This window comes from Numenius arquata, chromosome Z (genome assembly GCF_964106895.1).
Source record: "Numenius arquata chromosome Z, bNumArq3.hap1.1, whole genome shotgun sequence".
Lineage (NCBI taxonomy): Eukaryota > Metazoa > Chordata > Aves > Charadriiformes > Scolopacidae > Numenius > Numenius arquata.
The window spans coordinates 82892839-82913079 of NC_133616.1; positions in this window are offsets into that span (position 1 = coordinate 82892839).

Here is a 20241-nt window from a genome sequence, read left to right on the forward strand (position 1 = left end):
CAGTGTTCAGAATCTCTGTGTGGTTGAGGAGGCGAGTTCCTCAGGATCTTCCCCTTTCTCTGTCTTGGTGTATGACCATAAGAGAGAGGAAAACCAAAGGGAGGTCAGAAATCCTTACTCACAACAGACAACCCGTGCCCATGTCATTGCCAGACTCCTGAGTACTTAGCTTTTTCTCCGTGTCCTTCTACAGTGTTCAGAATCTCTGTGTGGTTCAGGAGGCGAGTTCCTCGGAGTCTTCCCATTCTCTGTCTGGGTCTACAACCGTAAGAGAGAGGAAAACCAAAGGGAGGTCAGAAATCCTCACTCACAACAGACAACCCGTGCCCATGTCATTGCCACACTCCTGAGTACTTAGCTTTTTCTCCGTGTCCTTCTACAGTGTTCAGAATCTCTGTGTGGTTCAGGAGGCGAGTTCCTCAGGATCTTCCCCTTTCTCTGTCTTGGTGTATGACCATAAGAGAGAGGAAAACCAAAGGGAGGTCAGAAATCCTTACTCACAACAGACAACCCGTGCCCATGACATTGCAGGCTCCTGAGTACTCAGCTTTTTCTCCGTGTCCTTGTTCAAGGTTCAGAATCTCTGTGTGGTTGAGGAGGCGAGTTCCTCAGGATCTTCCCCTTTCTCTGTCTTGGTGTACAACCATAAGAGAGAGGAAAATTAACAAGAAGTCAGAAAAACTCACTCACAACAGACAACCCGTGCCCATGTCATTGCCACACTCCTGAGTACTTAGCTTTTTCTCCGTGTCCTTGTACAGTGTTCAGAATCTCTGTGTGGTTCAGGAGGCGAGTTCCTCAGGATCTTCCCCTTTCTCTGCCTTGGTGTATGACCGTAAGAGAGAGGAAAACCAAAGGGAGGTCAGAAATCCGCACTCACAACAGACAACCCGTGCCCATGTCATTGCCACACTCCTGAGTACTTAGCTTTTTCTCCGTGTCCTTCTACAGTGTTCAGAATCTCTGTGTGGTTCACGAGGCGAGTTCCTCAGGATCTTCATCTTTCTCTGTCTTGGTGTACAACCATAAGAGAGAGGAAAATTAACAAGAGGTCAGAAGAACTCACTTCTTCTCGAACAACCCGTGCCCATGTTATTGCCAGGCTCCTGAATACTTAACTTTGTGTCCGTGTCCTTCTACAGTGTTCAGAATCTCTGTGTGGTTGAGGAGGCGAGTTCCTCAGGATCTTCCCCTTTCTCTGTCTTGGTGTATGACCATAAGAGAGAGGAAAACCAAAGGGAGGTCAGAAATCCTCAATCACAACAGACAACCCGTGCCCGTGTCATTGCCACACTCCTGAGTACTTAGCTTTTTCTCCGTGTCCTTCTACAGTGTTCAGAATCTCTGTGTGGTTCAGGAGGCGAGTTCCTCAGGATCTTCCCCTTTCTCTGTCTTGGTGTATGACCAGAAGAGAGAGGAAAACCAAAGGGAGGTCAGAAATCCTTATTCACAACAGAGAACCCGTGCCCATGACATTGCAGGCTCCTGAGTACTTAGCTTTTTCTCCGTGTCCTTCTACAGTGTTCAGAATCTCTGTGTGGTTCAGGAGGCGAGTTCCTCGGAGTCTTCCCATTCTCTGTCTGGGTCTACGACCGTAAGAGAGAGGAAAACCAAAGGGAGGTCAGAAATCCTCAATCACAACAGACAACCCGTGCCCATGTCATTGCCACACTCCTGAGTACTTAGCTTTTTCTCCGTGTCCTTCTACAGTGTTCAGAATCTCTGTGTGGTTCAGGAGGCGAGTTCCTCAGGATCTTCCCCTTTCTCTGTCTTGGTGTATGACCAGAAGAGAGAGGAAAACCAAAGGGAGGTCAGAAATCCTCACTCACAACAGACAACCCGTGCCCATGTCATTGCTACACTCCTGAGTACTTAGCTTTTTCTCCGTGTCCTTCTACAGTGTTCAGAATCTCTGTGTGGTTCAGGAGGCGAGTTCCTCAGGATCTTCCCCTTTCTCTGTCTTGGTGTATGACCGTAAGAGAGAGGAAAACCAAAGGGAGGTCAGAAATCCTTACTCACAACAGACAACCCGTGCCCATGTCATTGCAGGCTCCTGAGTACTTAGCTTTTTCTCCGTGTCCTTGTTCAAGGCTCAGAATCTCTGCGTGGTTGAGGAGGCAAGTTCCTCGGAGTCTTCCCATTCTCTGTCTGGGTCTACGACCGTAAGAGAGAGGAAAACCAAAGGGAGGTCAGAAATCCTCACTCACAACAGACAACCCGTGCCCATGTCATTGCCACACTCCTGAGTACTTAGCTTTTTCTCCGTGTCCTTCTACAGTGTTCAGAATCTCTGTGTGGTTCAGGAGGCGAGTTCCTCAGGATCTTCCCCTTTCTCTGTCTTGGTGTATGACCAGAAGAGAGAGGAAAACCAAAGGGAGGTCAGAAATCCTTACTCACAACAGACAACCCGTGCCCATGTCATTGCAGGCTCCTGAGTACTTAGCTTTTTCTCTGTGTCCTTCTTCAAGGCTCAGAATCTCTGCGTGGTTGAGGAGGCGAGTTCCTCGGAGTCTTCCCATTCTCTCTTTGGGTCTACGACCGTAAGAGAGAGGAAAACCAAAGGGAGGTCAGAAATCCTCACTCACAACAGACAACCCGTGCCCATGTCATTGCCACACTCCTGAGTACTCAGCTTTTTCTCCGTGTCCTTGTTCAAGGTTCAGAATCTCTGTGTGGTTCAGGAGGCGAGTTCCTCAGGATCTTCCCCTTTCTCTGTCTTGGTGTACGACCATAAGAGAGAGGAAAATTAACAAGAAGTCAGAAAAACTCACTCACAACAGACAACCCGTGCCCATGTCATTGCCACACTCCTGAGTACTTAGCTTTTTCTCCGTGTCCTTGTACAGTGTTCAGAATCTCTGTGTGGTTCAGGAGGCGAGTTCCTCAGGATCTTCCCCTTTCTCTGCCTTGGTGTATGACCAGAAGAGAGAGGAAAACCAAAGGGAGGTCAGAAATCCTCACTCACAACAGACAACCCGTGCCCATGTCATTGCCACACTCCTGAGTACTTAGCTTTTTCTCCGTGTCCTTCTACAGTGTTCAGAATCTCTGTGTGGTTCACGAGGCGAGTTCCTCAGGATCTTCATCTTTCTCTGTCTTGGTGTACGACCATAAGAGAGAGGAAAATTAACAAGAGGTCAGAAGAACTCACTTCTTCTCGAACAACCCGTGCCCATGTTATTGCCAGGCTCCTGAATACTTAACTTTGTGTCCGTGTCCTTGTACAGTGTTCAGAATCTCTGTGTGGTTCAGGAGGCGAGTTCCTCAGGATCTTCCCCTTTCTCTGTCTTGGTGTATGACCATAAGAGAGAGGAAAACCAAAGGGAGGTCAGAAATCCTCAATCACAACAGACAACCCGTGCCCATGTCATTGCCACACTCCTGAGTACTTAGCTTTTTCTCCGTGTCCTTCTACAGTGTTCAGAATCTCTGTGTGGTTCAGGAGGCGAGTTCCTCAGGATCTTCATCTTTCTCTGTCTTGGTGTATGACCAGAAGAGAGAGGAAAACCAAAGGGAGGTCAGAAATCCTTATTCACAACAGACAACCCGTGCCCATGACATTGCAGGCTCCTGAGTACTTAGCTTTTTCTCCGTGTCCTTCTACAGTGTTCAGAATCTCTGTGTGGTTCAGGAGGCGAGTTCCTCGGAGTCTTCCCATTCTCTGTCTGGGTCTACGACCGTAAGAGAGAGGAAAACCAAAGGGAGGTCAGAAATCCTCAATCACAACAGACAACCCGTGCCCATGTCATTGCCACACTCCTGAGTACTTAGCTTTTTCTCCGTGTCCTTCTACAGTGTTCAGAATCTCTGTGTGGTTCAGGAGGCGAGTTCCTCAGGATCTTCCCCTTTCTCTGTCTTGGTGTATGACCAGAAGAGAGAGGAAAACCAAAGGGAGGTCAGAAATCCTCACTCACAACAGACAACCCGTGCCCATGTCATTGCTACACTCCTGAGTACTTAGCTTTTTCTCCGTGTCCTTCTACAGTGTTCAGAATCTCTGTGTGGTTCAGGAGGCGAGTTCCTCAGGATCTTCCCCTTTCTCTGTCTTGGTGTATGACCGTAAGAGAGAGGAAAACCAAAGGGAGGTCAGAAATCCTTACTCACAACAGACAACCCGTGCCCATGTCATTGCAGGCTCCTGAGTACTTAGCTTTTTCTCCGTGTCCTTGTTCAAGGCTCAGAATCTCTGCGTGGTTGAGGAGGCGAGTTCCTCGGAGTCTTCCCATTCTCTGTCTGGGTCTACGACCGTAAGAGAGAGGAAAACCAAAGGGAGGTCAGAAATCCTCACTCACAACAGACAACCCGTGCCCATGTCATTGCCACACTCCTGAGTACTTAGCTTTTTCTCCGTGTCCTTCTACAGTGTTCAGAATCTCTGTGTGGTTGAGGAGGCGAGTTCCTCAGGATCTTCCCCTTTCTCTGTCTTGGTGTACAACCATAAGAGAGAGGAAAATTAACAAGAAGTCAGAAAAACTCACTCACAACAGACAACCCGTGCCCATGTCATTGCCACACTCCTGAGTACTTAGCTTTTTCTCCGTGTCCTTCTACAGTGTTCAGAATCTCTGTGTGGTTCAGGAGGCGAGTTCCTCAGGATCTTCCCCTTTCTCTGCCTTGGTGTATGACCGTAAGAGAGAGGAAAACCAAAGGGAGGTCAGAAATCCTTACTCACAACAGACAACCCGTGCCCATGTCATTGCCACACTCCTGAGTACTTAGCTTTTTCTCCGTGTCCTTCTACAGTGTTCAGAATCTCTGTGTGGTTCACGAGGCGAGTTCCTCAGGATATTCATCTTTCTCTGTCTTGGTGTACGACCATAAGAGAGAGGAAAATTAACAAGAGGTCAGAAGAACTCACTTCTTCTCGAACAACCCGTGCCCATGTTATTGCCAGGCTCCTGAATACTTAACTTTGTGTCCGTGTCCTTGTACAGTGTTCAGAATCTCTGTGTGGTTGAGGAGGCGAGTTCCTCAGGATCTTCCCCTTTCTCTGTCTTGGTGTATGACCATAAGAGAGAGGAAAACCAAAGGGAGGTCAGAAATCCTCAATCACAACAGACAACCCGTGCCCATGTCATTGCCACACTCCTGAGTACTTAGCTTTTTCTCCGTGTCCTTCTACAGTGTTCAGAATCTCTGTGTGGTTCAGGAGGCGAGTTCCTCGGAGTCTTCCCATTCTCTGTCTGGGTCTACGACCGTAAGAGAGAGGAAAACCAAAGGGAGGTCAGAAATCCTCAATCACAACAGACAACCCGTGCCCATGTCATTGCCACACTCCTGAGTACTTAGCTTTTTCTCCGTGTCCTTCTACAGTGTTCAGAATCTCTGTGTGGTTCAGGAGGCGAGTTCCTCAGGATCTTCCCCTTTCTCTGTCTTGGTGTATGACCAGAAGAGAGAGGAAAACCAAAGGGAGGTCAGAAATCCTCACTCACAACAGACAACCCGTGCCCATGTCATTGCTACACTCCTGAGTACTTAGCTTTTTCTCCGTGTCCTTCTACAGTGTTCAGAATCTCTGTGTGGTTCAGGAGGCGAGTTCCTCAGGATCTTCCCCTTTCTCTGTCTTGGTGTATGACCGTAAGAGAGAGGAAAACCAAAGGGAGGTCAGAAATCCTTACTCACAACAGACAACCCGTGCCCATGTCATTGCAGGCTCCTGAGTACTTAGCTTTTTCTCCGTGTCCTTGTTCAAGGCTCAGAATCTCTGCGTGGTTGAGGAGGCGAGTTCCTCGGAGTCTTCCCATTCTCTGTCTGGGTCTACGACCGTAAGAGAGAGGAAAACCAAAGGGAGGTCAGAAATCCTCACTCACAACAGACAACCCGTGCCCATGTCATTGCCACACTCCTGAGTACTTAGCTTTTTCTCCGTGTCCTTCTACAGTGTTCAGAATCTCTGTGTGGTTGAGGAGGCGAGTTCCTCAGGATCTTCCCCTTTCTCTGTCTTGGTGTACAACCATAAGAGAGAGGAAAATTAACAAGAAGTCAGAAAAACTCACTCACAACAGACAACCCGTGCCCATGTCATTGCCACACTCCTGAGTACTTAGCTTTTTCTCCGTGTCCTTCTACAGTGTTCAGAATCTCTGTGTGGTTCAGGAGGCGAGTTCCTCAGGATCTTCCCCTTTCTCTGCCTTGGTGTATGACCGTAAGAGAGAGGAAAACCAAAGGGAGGTCAGAAATCCTTACTCACAACAGACAACCCGTGCCCATGTCATTGCCACACTCCTGAGTACTTAGCTTTTTCTCCGTGTCCTTCTACAGTGTTCAGAATCTCTGTGTGGTTCACGAGGCGAGTTCCTCAGGATATTCATCTTTCTCTGTCTTGGTGTACGACCATAAGAGAGAGGAAAATTAACAAGAGGTCAGAAGAACTCACTTCTTCTCGAACAACCCGTGCCCATGTTATTGCCAGGCTCCTGAATACTTAACTTTGTGTCCGTGTCCTTGTACAGTGTTCAGAATCTCTGTGTGGTTGAGGAGGCGAGTTCCTCAGGATCTTCCCCTTTCTCTGTCTTGGTGTATGACCATAAGAGAGAGGAAAACCAAAGGGAGGTCAGAAATCCTCAATCACAACAGACAACCCGTGCCCATGTCATTGCCACACTCCTGAGTACTTAGCTTTTTCTCCGTGTCCTTCTACAGTGTTCAGAATCTCTGTGTGGTTCAGGAGGCGAGTTCCTCAGGATCTTCCCCTTTCTCTGTCTTGGTGTATGACCAGAAGAGAGAGGAAAACCGAAGGGAGGTCAGAAATCCTTATTCACAACAGACAACCCGTGCCCATGACATTGCAGGCTCCTGAGTACTTAGCTTTTTCTCCGTGTCCTTCTACAGTGTTCAGAATCTCTGTGTGGTTCAGGAGGCTAGTTCCTCAGGATCTTCCCCTTTCTCTGTCTTGGTGTATGACCAGAAGAGAGAGGAAAACCAAAGGGAGGTCAGAAATCCTTACTCACAAGAGACAACCCGTGCCCATGTCATTGCAGGCTCCTGAGTACTTAGCTTTTTCTCCGTGTCCTTGTTCAAGGCTCAGAATCTCTGCGTGGTTGCGGAGGCGAGTTCCTCGGAGTCTTCCCATTCTCTCTCTGGGTCTACGACCGTAAGAGAGAGGAAAACCAAAGGGAGGTCAGAAATCCTCACTCACAACAGACAACCCGTGCCCATGTCATTGCCACACTCCTGAGTACTTAGCTTTTTCTCCGTGTCCTTCTACAGTGTTCAGAATCTCTGTGTGGTTCAGGAGGCGAGTTCCTCAGGATCTTCCCCTTTCTCTGTCTTGGTGTATGACCAGAAGAGAGAGGAAAACCAAAGGGAGGTCAGAAATCCTCACTCACAACAGACAACCCGTGCCCATGTCATTGCTACACTCCTGAGTACTTAGCTTTTTCTCCGTGTCCTTCTACAGTGTTCAGAATCTCTGTGTGGTTCAGGAGGCGAGTTCCTCAGGATCTTCCCCTTTCTCTGTCTTGGTGTATGACCGTAAGAGAGAGGAAAACCAAAGGGAGGTCAGAAATCCTTACTCACAACAGACAACCCGTGCCCATGTCATTGCAGGCTCCTGAGTACTTAGCTTTTTCTCCGTGTCCTTGTTCAAGGCTCAGAATCTCTGCGTGGTTGAGGAGGCGAGTTCCTCGGAGTCTTCCCATTCTCTGTCTGGGTCTACGACCGTAAGAGAGAGGAAAACCAAAGGGAGGTCAGAAATCCTCACTCACAACAGACAACCCGTGCCCATGTCATTGCCACACTCCTGAGTACTTACCTTTGTGTCCGTGTCCTTGTACAGTGTTCAGAATCTCTGTGTGGTTCAGGAGGCGAGTTCCTCAGGATCTTCCCCTTTCTCTGTCTTGGTGTATGACCATAAGAGAGAGGAAAACCAAAGGGAGGTCAGAAATCCTTACTCACAACAGACAACCCGTGCCCATGTCATTGCAGGCTCCTGAGTACTTAGCTTTTTCTCCGTGTCCTTGTTCAAGGCTCAGAATCTCTGCGTGGTTGCGGAGGCGAGTTCCTCGGAGTCTTCCCATTCTCTCTCTGGGTCTACGACCGTAAGAGAGAGGAAAACCAAAGGGAGGTCAGAAATCCTCAATCACAACAGACAACCCGTGCCCATGTCATTGCCACACTCCTGAGTACTTAGCTTTTTCTCCGTGTCCTTCTACAGTGTTCAGAATCTCTGTGTGGTTGAGGAGGCGAGTTCCTCAGGATCTTCCCCTTTCTCTGTCTTGGTGTATGACCAGAAGAGAGAGGAAAACCAAAGGGAGGTCAGAAATCCTTACTCACAACAGACAACCCGTGCCCATGTCATTGCCACACTCCTGAGTACTTAGCTTTTTCTCCGTGTCCTTCTACAGTGTTCAGAATCTCTGTGTGGTTCAGGAGGCGAGTTCCTCAGGATCTTCCCCTTTCTCTGTCTTGGTGTATGACATTAAGAGAGAGGAAAACCAAAGGGAGGTCAGAAATCCTTACTCACAACAGACAACCCATGCCCGTGTCATTCCCACACTCCTGAGTACTTAGCTTTTTCTCCGTGTCCTTCTACAGTCTTCAGAATCTCTGTGTGGTTCAGGAGGCGAGTTCCTCAGGATCTTCATCTTTCTCTCTCTTGGTATACGACCATAAGAGAGAGGAAAATTAACAAGAGGTCAGAAGAACTCACTTCTTCTCGAACAACCCGTGCCCATGTTATTGCCAGGCTCCTGAATACTTAACTTTGTGTCCGTGTCCTTGTACAGTGTTCAGAATCTCTGTGTGGTTGAGGAGGCGAGTTCCTCAGGATCTTCCCCTTTCTCTGTCTTGGTGTATGACCGTAAGAGAGAGGAAAACCAAAGGGAGGTCAGAAATCCTCACTCACAACAGACAACTATGCCCATGTCATTGCCAGGCCCCTGAATACTTAACTTAGTGTCCCTGTCCTTCTACAGTGTTCAGAATCTCTGTGTGGTTCAGGAGGCGAGTTCCTCAGATCTCCCCCTTTCTCTGTCTTGGTGTATGACCATAAGAGAGAGGAAAACCAAAGGGAGGTCAGAAATCCTCAATCACAACAGACAACCCGTGCCCATGTCATTGCCAGGCTCCTGAGTACTTAGCTTTTTCTCCGTGTCCTTCTACAGTCTTCAGAATCTCTGTGTGGTTCACGAGGCGAGTTCCTCAGGATCTTCATCTTTCTCTGTCTTGGTGTATGACCATAAGAGAGAGGAAAATTAACAACAGGTCAGAAAAACTCACTTCTTCTCGAACAACCCGTGCCCATGTCATTGCCACACTCCTGAGTACTTAGCTTTTTCTCCGTGTCCTTCTACAGTGTTCAGAATATCTGTGTGGTTCAGGAGGCAAGTTCCTCAGGATCTTCCCCTTTCTCTGTCTTGGTGTATGACCAGAAGAGAGAGGAAAACCAAAGGGAAGTCAGAAATCCTCACTAACAACAGACAACTATGCCCATGTCATTGCCAAGCCCCTGAATACTTAACTTTGTGTACGTGTCATTGTACAGTGTTCAGAATCTCTGTGTGGTTCAGGAGGCGAGTTCCTCAGGATCTTCCCCTTTCTCTGCCTTGGTGTATGACCAGAAGAGAGAGGAAAACCAAAGGGAGGTCAGAAATCCTCACTCACAACAGACAACCCGTGCCCATGTCATTGCCACACTCCTGAGTACTTAGCTTTTTCTCCGTGTCCTTCTACAGTGTTCAGAATCTCTGTGTGGTTCACGAGGCGAGTTCCTCAGGATCTTCATCTTTCTCTGTCTTGGTGTACGACCATAAGAGAGAGGAAAATTAACAAGAGGTCAGAAGAACTCACTTCTTCTCGAACAACCCGTGCCCATGTTATTGCCAGGCTCCTGAATACTTAACTTTGTGTCCGTGTCCTTGTACAGTGTTCAGAATCTCTGTGTGGTTGAGGAGGCGAGTTCCTCAGGATCTTCCCCTTTCTCTGTCTTGGTGTATGACCAGAAGAGAGAGGAAAACCAAAGGGAGGTCAGAAATCCTCACTCACAACAGACAACCCGTGCCCATGTCATTGCCAGGCCCCTGAGTACTTAACTTAGTGTCCGTGTCCTTGTACAGTGTTCAGAATCTCTGTGTGGTTCAGGAGGCGAGTTCCTCAGGATCTTCCCCTTTCTCTGTCTTGGTGTATGACCAGAAGAGAGAGGAAAACCAAAGGGAGGTCAGAAATCCTCAATCACAACAGACAACCCGTGCCCATGTCATTGCCACACTCCTGAGTACTTAGCTTTTTCTCCGTGTCCTTCTACAGTGTTCAGAATCTCTGTGTGGTTCAGGAGGCGAGTTCCTCAGGATCTTCATCTTTCTCTGTCTTGGTGTATGACCAGAAGAGAGAGGAAAACCAAAGGGAGGTCAGAAATCCTTATTCACAACAGACAACCCGTGCCCATGACATTGCAGGCTCCTGAGTACTTAGCTTTTTCTCCGTGTCCTTCTACAGTGTTCAGAATCTCTGTGTGGTTCAGGAGGCGAGTTCCTCGGAGTCTTCCCATTCTCTGTCTGGGTCTACGACCGTAAGAGAGAGGAAAACCAAAGGGAGGTCAGAAATCCTCAATCACAACAGACAACCCGTGCCCATGTCATTGCCACACTCCTGAGTACTTAGCTTTTTCTCCGTGTCCTTCTACAGTGTTCAGAATCTCTGTGTGGTTCAGGAGGCGAGTTCCTCAGGATCTTCCCCTTTCTCTGTCTTGGTGTATGACCAGAAGAGAGAGGAAAACCAAAGGGAGGTCAGAAATCCTCACTCACAACAGACAACCCGTGCCCATGTCATTGCTACACTCCTGAGTACTTAGCTTTTTCTCCGTGTCCTTCTACAGTGTTCAGAATCTCTGTGTGGTTCAGGAGGCGAGTTCCTCAGGATCTTCCCCTTTCTCTGTCTTGGTGTATGACCGTAAGAGAGAGGAAAACCAAAGGGAGGTCAGAAATCCTTACTCACAACAGACAACCCGTGCCCATGTCATTGCAGGCTCCTGAGTACTTAGCTTTTTCTCCGTGTCCTTGTTCAAGGCTCAGAATCTCTGCGTGGTTGAGGAGGCGAGTTCCTCGGAGTCTTCCCATTCTCTGTCTGGGTCTACGACCGTAAGAGAGAGGAAAACCAAAGGGAGGTCAGAAATCCTCACTCACAACAGACAACCCGTGCCCATGTCATTGCCACACTCCTGAGTACTTAGCTTTTTCTCCGTGTCCTTCTACAGTGTTCAGAATCTCTGTGTGGTTGAGGAGGCGAGTTCCTCAGGATCTTCCCCTTTCTCTGTCTTGGTGTACAACCATAAGAGAGAGGAAAATTAACAAGAAGTCAGAAAAACTCACTCACAACAGACAACCCGTGCCCATGTCATTGCCACACTCCTGAGTACTTAGCTTTTTCTCCGTGTCCTTCTACAGTGTTCAGAATCTCTGTGTGGTTCAGGAGGCGAGTTCCTCAGGATCTTCCCCTTTCTCTGCCTTGGTGTATGACCGTAAGAGAGAGGAAAACCAAAGGGAGGTCAGAAATCCTTACTCACAACAGACAACCCGTGCCCATGTCATTGCCACACTCCTGAGTACTTAGCTTTTTCTCCGTGTCCTTCTACAGTGTTCAGAATCTCTGTGTGGTTCACGAGGCGAGTTCCTCAGGATATTCATCTTTCTCTGTCTTGGTGTACGACCATAAGAGAGAGGAAAATTAACAAGAGGTCAGAAGAACTCACTTCTTCTCGAACAACCCGTGCCCATGTTATTGCCAGGCTCCTGAATACTTAACTTTGTGTCCGTGTCCTTGTACAGTGTTCAGAATCTCTGTGTGGTTGAGGAGGCGAGTTCCTCAGGATCTTCCCCTTTCTCTGTCTTGGTGTATGACCATAAGAGAGAGGAAAACCAAAGGGAGGTCAGAAATCCTCAATCACAACAGACAACCCGTGCCCATGTCATTGCCACACTCCTGAGTACTTAGCTTTTTCTCCGTGTCCTTCTACAGTGTTCAGAATCTCTGTGTGGTTCAGGAGGCGAGTTCCTCAGGATCTTCCCCTTTCTCTGTCTTGGTGTATGACCAGAAGAGAGAGGAAAACCGAAGGGAGGTCAGAAATCCTTATTCACAACAGACAACCCGTGCCCATGACATTGCAGGCTCCTGAGTACTTAGCTTTTTCTCCGTGTCCTTCTACAGTGTTCAGAATCTCTGTGTGGTTCAGGAGGCTAGTTCCTCAGGATCTTCCCCTTTCTCTGTCTTGGTGTATGACCAGAAGAGAGAGGAAAACCAAAGGGAGGTCAGAAATCCTTACTCACAAGAGACAACCCGTGCCCATGTCATTGCAGGCTCCTGAGTACTTAGCTTTTTCTCCGTGTCCTTGTTCAAGGCTCAGAATCTCTGCGTGGTTGCGGAGGCGAGTTCCTCGGAGTCTTCCCATTCTCTCTCTGGGTCTACGACCGTAAGAGAGAGGAAAACCAAAGGGAGGTCAGAAATCCTCACTCACAACAGACAACCCGTGCCCATGTCATTGCCACACTCCTGAGTACTTAGCTTTTTCTCCGTGTCCTTCTACAGTGTTCAGAATCTCTGTGTGGTTCAGGAGGCGAGTTCCTCAGGATCTTCCCCTTTCTCTGTCTTGGTGTATGACCAGAAGAGAGAGGAAAACCAAAGGGAGGTCAGAAATCCTTACTCACAACAGACAACCCGTGCCCATGTCATTGCTACACTCCTGAGTACTTAGCTTTTTCTCCGTGTCCTTGTACAGTGTTCAGAATCTCTGTGTGGTTGAGGAGGCGAGTTCCTCAGGATCTTCCCCCTTCTCTGTCTTGGTGTACGACCATAAGAGAGAAGAAAATTAACAAGAAGTCAGAAAAACTCACTCACAACAGACAACCCGTGCCCATGTCATTGCCAGACTCCTGAGTACTTAGCTTTTTCTCCGTGTCCTTGTTCAAGGCTCAGAATCTCTGCGTGGTTGAGGAGGCGAGTTCCTCGGAGTCTTCCCATTCTCTGTCTGGGTCTACGACCGTAAGAGAGAGGAAAACCAAAGGGAGGTCAGAAATCCTCACTCACAACAGACAACCCGTGCCCATGTCGTTGCCACACTCCTGAGTACTTAGCTTTTTCTCCGTGTCCTTCTACAGTGTTCAGAATCTCTGTGTGGTTCAGGAGGCGAGTTCCTCAGGATCTTCCCCTTTCTCTGTCTTGGTGTACGACCAGAAGAGAGAGGAAAACCAAAGGGAGGTCAGAAATCCTTATTCACAACAGACAACCCGTGCCCATGACATTGCAGGCTCCTGAGTACTTAGCTTTTTCTCCGTGTCCTTCTACAGTGTTCAGAATCTCTGTGTGGTTCAGGAGGCGAGTTCCTCAGGATCTTCCCCTTTCTCTGTCTTGGTGTATGACCAGAAGAGAGAGGAAAACCAAAGGGAGGTCAGAAATCCTTACTCACAAGAGACAACCCGTGCCCATGTCATTGCCAGACTCCTGAGTACTTAGCTTTTTCTCCGTGTCCTTCTACAGTGTTCAGAATCTCTGTGTGGTTCAGGAGGCGAGTTCCTCGGAGTCTTCCCATTCTCTGTCTGGGTCTACGACCGTAAGAGAGAGGAAAACCAAAGGGAGGTCAGAAATCCTCACTCACAACAGACAACCCGTGCCCATGTCATTGCCACACTCCTGAGTACTTACCTTTGTGTCCGTGTCCTTTTACACTGTTCAGAATCTCTGTGTGGTTGAGGAGGCGAGTTCCTCAGGATCTTCCCCTTTCTCTGTCTTGGTGTATGACCATAAGAGAGAGGAAAACCAAAGGGAGGTCAGAAATCCTTACTCACAACAGACAACCCGTGCCCATGTCATTGCAGGCTCCTGAGTACTTAGCTTTTTCTCCGTGTCCTTGTTCAAGGCTCAGAATCTCTGCGTGGTTGCGGAGGCGAGTTCCTCGGAGTCTTCCCATTCTCTCTCTGGGTCTACGACCGTAAGAGAGAGGAAAACCAAAGGGAGGTCAGAAATCCTCAATCACAACAGACAACCCGTGCCCATGTCATTGCCACACTCCTGAGTACTTAGCTTTTTCTCCGTGTCCTTCTACAGTGTTCAGAATCTCTGTGTGGTTGAGGAGGCGAGTTCCTCAGGATCTTCCCCTTTCTCTGTCTTGGTGTATGACCAGAAGAGAGAGGAAAACCAAAGGGAGGTCAGAAATCCTCACTCACAACAGACAACCCGTGCCCATGTCATTGCCACACTCCTGAGTACTTAGCTTTTTCTCCGTGTCCTTGTACAGTGTTCAGAATCTCTGTGTGGTTCAGGAGGCGAGTTCCTCAGGATCTTCCCCTTTCTCTGTCTTGGTGTATGACATTAAGAGAGAGGAAAACCAAAGGGAGGTCAGAAATCCTTACTCACAACAGACAACCCATGCCCGTGTCATTCCCACACTCCTGAGTACTTAGCTTTTTCTCCGTGTCCTTCTACAGTCTTCAGAATCTCTGTGTGGTTCAGGAGGCGAGTTCCTCAGGATCTTCATCTTTCTCTCTCTTGGTATACGACCATAAGAGAGAGGAAAATTAACAAGAGGTCAGAAGAACTCACTTCTTCTCGAACAACCCGTGCCCATGTTATTGCCAGGCTCCTGAATACTTAACTTTGTGTCCGTGTCCTTGTACAGTGTTCAGAATCTCTGTGTGGTTGAGGAGGCGAGTTCCTCAGGATCTTCCCCTTTCTCTGTCTTGGTGTATGACCGTAAGAGAGAGGAAAACCAAAGGGAGGTCAGAAATCCTCACTCACAACAGACAACTATGCCCATGTCATTGCCAGGCCCCTGAATACTTAACTTAGTGTCCCTGTCCTTCTACAGTGTTCAGAATCTCTGTGTGGTTCAGGAGGCGAGTTCCTCAGATCTCCCCCTTTCTCTGTCTTGGTGTATGACCATAAGAGAGAGGAAAACCAAAGGGAGGTCAGAAATCCTCAATCACAACAGACAACCCGTGCCCATGTCATTGCCAGGCTCCTGAGTACTTAGCTTTTTCTCCGTGTCCTTCTACAGTCTTCAGAATCTCTGTGTGGTTCACGAGGCGAGTTCCTCAGGATCTTCATCTTTCTCTGTCTTGGTGTATGACCATAAGAGAGAGGAAAATTAACAACAGGTCAGAAAAACTCACTTCTTCTCGAACAACCCGTGCCCATGTCATTGCCACACTCCTGAGTACTTAGCTTTTTCTCCGTGTCCTTCTACAGTGTTCAGAATATCTGTGTGGTTCAGGAGGCAAGTTCCTCAGGATCTTCCCCTTTCTCTGTCTTGGTGTATGACCAGAAGAGAGAGGAAAACCAAAGGGAAGTCAGAAATCCTCACTAACAACAGACAACTATGCCCATGTCATTGCCAAGCCCCTGAATACTTAACTTTGTGTACGTGTCATTGTACAGTGTTCAGAATCTCTGTGTGGTTCAGGAGGCGAGTTCCTCAGGATCTTCCCCTTTCTCTGTCTTGGTGTATGACCATAAGAGAGAGGAAAACCAAAGGGAGGTCAGAAATCCTTACTCACAACAGACAACCCGTGCCCATGTCATTGCAGGCTCCTGAGTACTTAGCTTTTTCTCCGTGTCCTTGTTCAAGGCTCAGAATCTCTGCGTGGTTGAGGAGGCGAGTTCCTCGGAGTCTTCCCATTCTCTCTCTGGGTCTACGACCGTAAGAGAGAGGAAAACCAAAGGGAGGTCAGAAATCCTCACTCACAACAGACAACCCGTGCCCATGTCATTGCCAGGCCCCTGAGTACTTAACTTAGTGTCCGTGTCCTTGTACAGTGTTCAGAATCTCTGTGTGGTTCAGGAGGCGAGTTCCTCAGGATCTTCCCGTTTCTCTGCCTTGGTGTATGACCGTAAGAGAGAGGAAAACCAAAGGGAGGTCAGAAATCCGCACTCACAACAGACAACCCGTGCCCATGTCATTGCAGGCTCCTGAGTACTTAGCTTTTTCTCCGTGTCCTTGTACAGTGTTCAGAATCTCTGTGTGGTTCACGAGGCGAGTTCCTCAGGATCTTCATCTTTCTCTGTCTTGGTGTACGACCATAAGAGAGAGGAAAATTAACAAGAGGTCAGAAGAACTCACTTCTTCTCGAACAACCCGTGCCCATGTTATTGCCAGGCTCCTGAATACTTAACTTTGTGTCCGTGTCCTTGTACAGTGTTCAGAATCTCTGTGTGGTTGAGGAGGCGAGTTCCTCAGGATCTTCCCCTTTCTCTGTCTTGGTGTATGACCGTAAGAGAGAGGAAAACCAAAGGGAGGTCAGAAATCCTCACTCACAACAGACAACTATGCCCATGTCATTGCCAGGCCCCTGAATACTTAACTTAGTGTCCGTGTCCTTCTACAGTGTTCAGAATCTCTGTGTGGTTGAGGAGGCGAGTTCCTCAGGATCTTCCCCTTTCTCTGTCTTGGTGTATGACCGTAAGAGAGAGGAAAACCAAAGGGAGGTCAGAAATCCTCAATCACAACAGACAACCCGTGCCCATGTCATTGCCACACTCCTGAGTACTTAGCTTTTTCTCCGTGTCCTTCTACAGTGTTCAGAATCTCTGTGTGGTTCAGGAGGCGAGTTCCTCAGGATCTTCATCTTTCTCTGTCTTGGTGTACAACCATAAGAGAGAGGAAAATTAACAACAGGTCAGAAAAACTCACTTCTTCTCGAACAACCCGTGCTCATGTCATTGCCACACTCCTGAGTACTTAGCTTTTTCTCCGTGTCCTTCTACAGTGTTCAGAATCTCTGTGTGGTTCAGGAGGCGAGTTCCTCAGGATCTTCCCCTTTCTCTGTCTTGGTGTATGACCAGAAGAGAGAGGAAAACCAAAGGGAGGTCAGAAATCCTCACTCACAACAGACAACTATGCCCATGTCATTGCCAAGACCCTGAATACTTAACTTTGTGTCCATGTCCTTGTACAGTGTTCAGAATCTCTGTGTGGTTCAGGAGGCGAGTTCCTCAGGATCTTCCCCTTTCTCTGTCTTGGTGTATGACCATAAGAGAGAGGAAAATTAACAAGAGGTCAGAAATCCTTACTCACAACAGACAACCCGTGCCCATGTCATTGCAGGCTCCTGAGTACTTAGCTTTTTCTCCGTGTCCTTGTACAGTGTTCAGAATCTCTGTGTGGTTCACGAGGCGAGTTCCTCAGGATCTTCATCTTTCTCTGTCTTGGTGTACAACCATAAGAGAGCGGAAAATTAACAACAGGTCAGAAAAACAAACTTCTTCTCGAACAACCCGTGCCCATGTCATTGCCAGGCTCCTGAGTACTTAGCTTTTTCTCTGTGTCCTTCTACAGTGTTCAGAATCTCTGTGTGGTTGAGGAGGCGAGTTCCTCAGGATCTTCCCCTTTCTCTGTCTTGGTGTATGACCATAAGAGAGAGGAAAACCAAAGGGAGGTCAGAAAACCTCAATCACAACAGACAACCCGTGCCCGTGTCTTTGCCACACTCCTGAGTACTTAGCTTTTTCTCCGTGTCCTTGTTCAAGGCTCAGAATCTCTGCGTGGTTGAGGAGGCGAGTTCCTCGGAGTCTTCCCCTTTCTCTGTCTGGGTCTACGACCGTAAGAGAGAGGAAAACCAAAGGGAGGTCAGAAATCCGCACTCACAACAGACAACCCGTGCCCATGTCATTGCCACACTCCTGAGTACTTAGCTTTTTCTCCGTGTCCTTGTACAGTGTTCAGAATCTCTGTGTGGTTGAGGAGGCGAGTTCCTCAGGATCTTCCCCTTTCTCTGTCTTGGTGTATGACCGTAAGAGAGAGGAAAACCAAAGGGAGGTCAGAAATCCTCAATCACAACAGACAACCCGTGCCCATGTCATTGCCAGGCTCCTGAGTACTTAGCTTTTTCTCCATGTCCTTCTACAGTCTTCAGAATCTCTGTGTGGTTCAGGAGGCGAGTTCCTCAGGATCTTCATCTTTCTCTGTCTTGGTATACGACCATAAGAGAGAGGAAAATTAACAAGAGGTCAGAAATACTGATGTCTCGAACAACCCTTGCCCATGTCATTGCCAGGCTACTGAGTACTTAGCTTTTTCTCCGTGTCCTTCTTCAAGGCTCAGAATCTCTGCATGATTGAGGAGGCGAGTTCCTCAGGATCTTCCCCTTTCTCTGTCTTGGTGTATGACCGTAAGAGAGAGGAAAACCAAAGGGAGGTCAGAAATCCTCAATCACAACAGACAACCCGTGCCCATGTCATTGCCAGGCTCCTGAGTACTTAGCTTTTACTCCGTGTCCTTCTACAGTCTTCAGAATCTCTGTGTGGTTCAGGAGGCGAGTTCCTCAGGATCTTCCCCTTTCTCTGTCTTGGTGTACGACCATAAGAGAGAGGAAAATCAAAGGGAGGTCAGAAATCCTCAATCACAACAGACAACCCGTGCCCGTGTCATTGCCACACTCCTGAGTACTTAGCTTTTTCTCCGTGTCCTTGTACAGTGTTCAGAATCTCTGTGTGTTTCAGGAGGCGAATTCCTCAGGATCTTCCCCTTTCTCTGTCTTGGTGTATGACCAGAAGAGAGGAAAACCAAAGGGAGGTCAGAAATCCTCACTCACAACAGGCAACTATGCCCATGTCATTACCACACTCTTGAGTACTTAGCTTTTTCTCCGTGTCCTTCTACCGTGTTCAGAATCACTGTGTGGTTGAGGAGGCGAGTTCCTCAGGATCTTCATCTTTCTCTGTCTTGGTATACGACCATAAGAGAGAGGAAAATTAACAAGAGGTCAGAAACACTGATGTCTCGAACAACCGGTGCCCATGTCATTGCCACACTCCTGAGTACTTAGCTTTTTCTCCGTGTCCTTCTACCGTGTTCAGAATCTCTGTGTGGTTCAGGAGGAGAGTTCCTCAGGATCTTCCCCTTTCTCTGTCTTGGTGTACGACCATAAGAGAGAGGAAAACCAAAGGGAGGTCAGAAATCCTCACTCACAACAGACAACCCGAACCCATGTCATTGCCACACTCCTGAGTACTTAGCTTTTTCTCCGTGTCCTTCTACAGTCTTCAGAATCTCTCTGTGGTTGAGGAGGCGAGTTCCTCAGGATCTTCATCTTTCTCTGTCTTGGTATACGACCATAAGAGAGAGGAAAATTAACAAGAGGTCAGAAACACTGGTGTCTCGAACAACCGGTGCCCATCTCATTGCCACACTCCTGAGTACTTAGCTTTTTCTCCGTGTCCTTCTTCAAGGCTCAGAATCTCTGCATGATTGAGGAGGCGAGTTCCTCAGGATCTTCCCCTTTCTCTGTCTTGGTGTATGACCGTAAGAGAGAGGAAAACCAAAGGGAGGTCAGAAATCCTCACTCACAACAGACAACCCGTGCCCATGTCATTGCCACACTCCTGAGTACTTAGCTTTTTCTCCGTGTCCTTCTACCGTGTTCAGAATCTCTCTGTGGTTGAGGAGGCGAGTTCCTCAGGATCTTCATCTTTCTCTGTCTTGGTATACGACCATAAGAGAGAGGAAAATTAACAAGAGGTCAGAAACACTGATGTCTCGAACAACCGGTGCCCATCTCATTGCCACACTCCTGAGTACTTAGCTTTTTCTCCGTGTCCTTCTACAGTGTTCAGAATCTCTGTGTGGTTGAGGAGGCGAGTTCCTCAGGATCTTCCCCTTTCTCTGTCTTGGTGTACGACCATAAGAGAGAGGAAAATTAACAAACGGTCAGAAAAACTCACTTCTTCTCGAACAACCCGTGCCCATGTTATTGCCAGGCTCCTGAATACTTAACTTTGTGTCCGTGTCCTTGTACAGTGTTCAGAATCTCTGTGTGGTTGAGGAGGCGAGTTCCTCAGGATCTTCCCCTTTCTCTGTCGTGGTGTATGACCGTAAGAGAGAGGAAAACCAAAGGGAGGTCAGAAATCCTCAGTCACAACAGACAACCCGTGCCCATGTCATTGCCACACTCCTGAGTACTTAGCTTTTTCTCCGTGTCCTTCTACAGTGTTCAGAATCTCTGTGTGGTTCACGAGGCGAGTTCCTCAGGATCTTCCCCTTTCTCTGTCTTGGTGTATGACCATAAGAGAGAGCAAAATTAACAAGAGGTCAGAAATCCTTACTCACAACAGACAACCCGTGCCCATGTCATTGCCAGGCTCCTGAATACTTAGCTTTTTCTCCGTGTCCTTCTACAGTGTTCAGAATCTCTGTGTGGTTCACGAGGCGAGTTCCTCAGGATCTTCATCTTTCTCTGTCTTGGTGTACAACCATAAGAGAGAGGAAAATTAACAACAGGTCAGAAAAACTCACTTCTTCTCGACCAACCCGTGCCCATG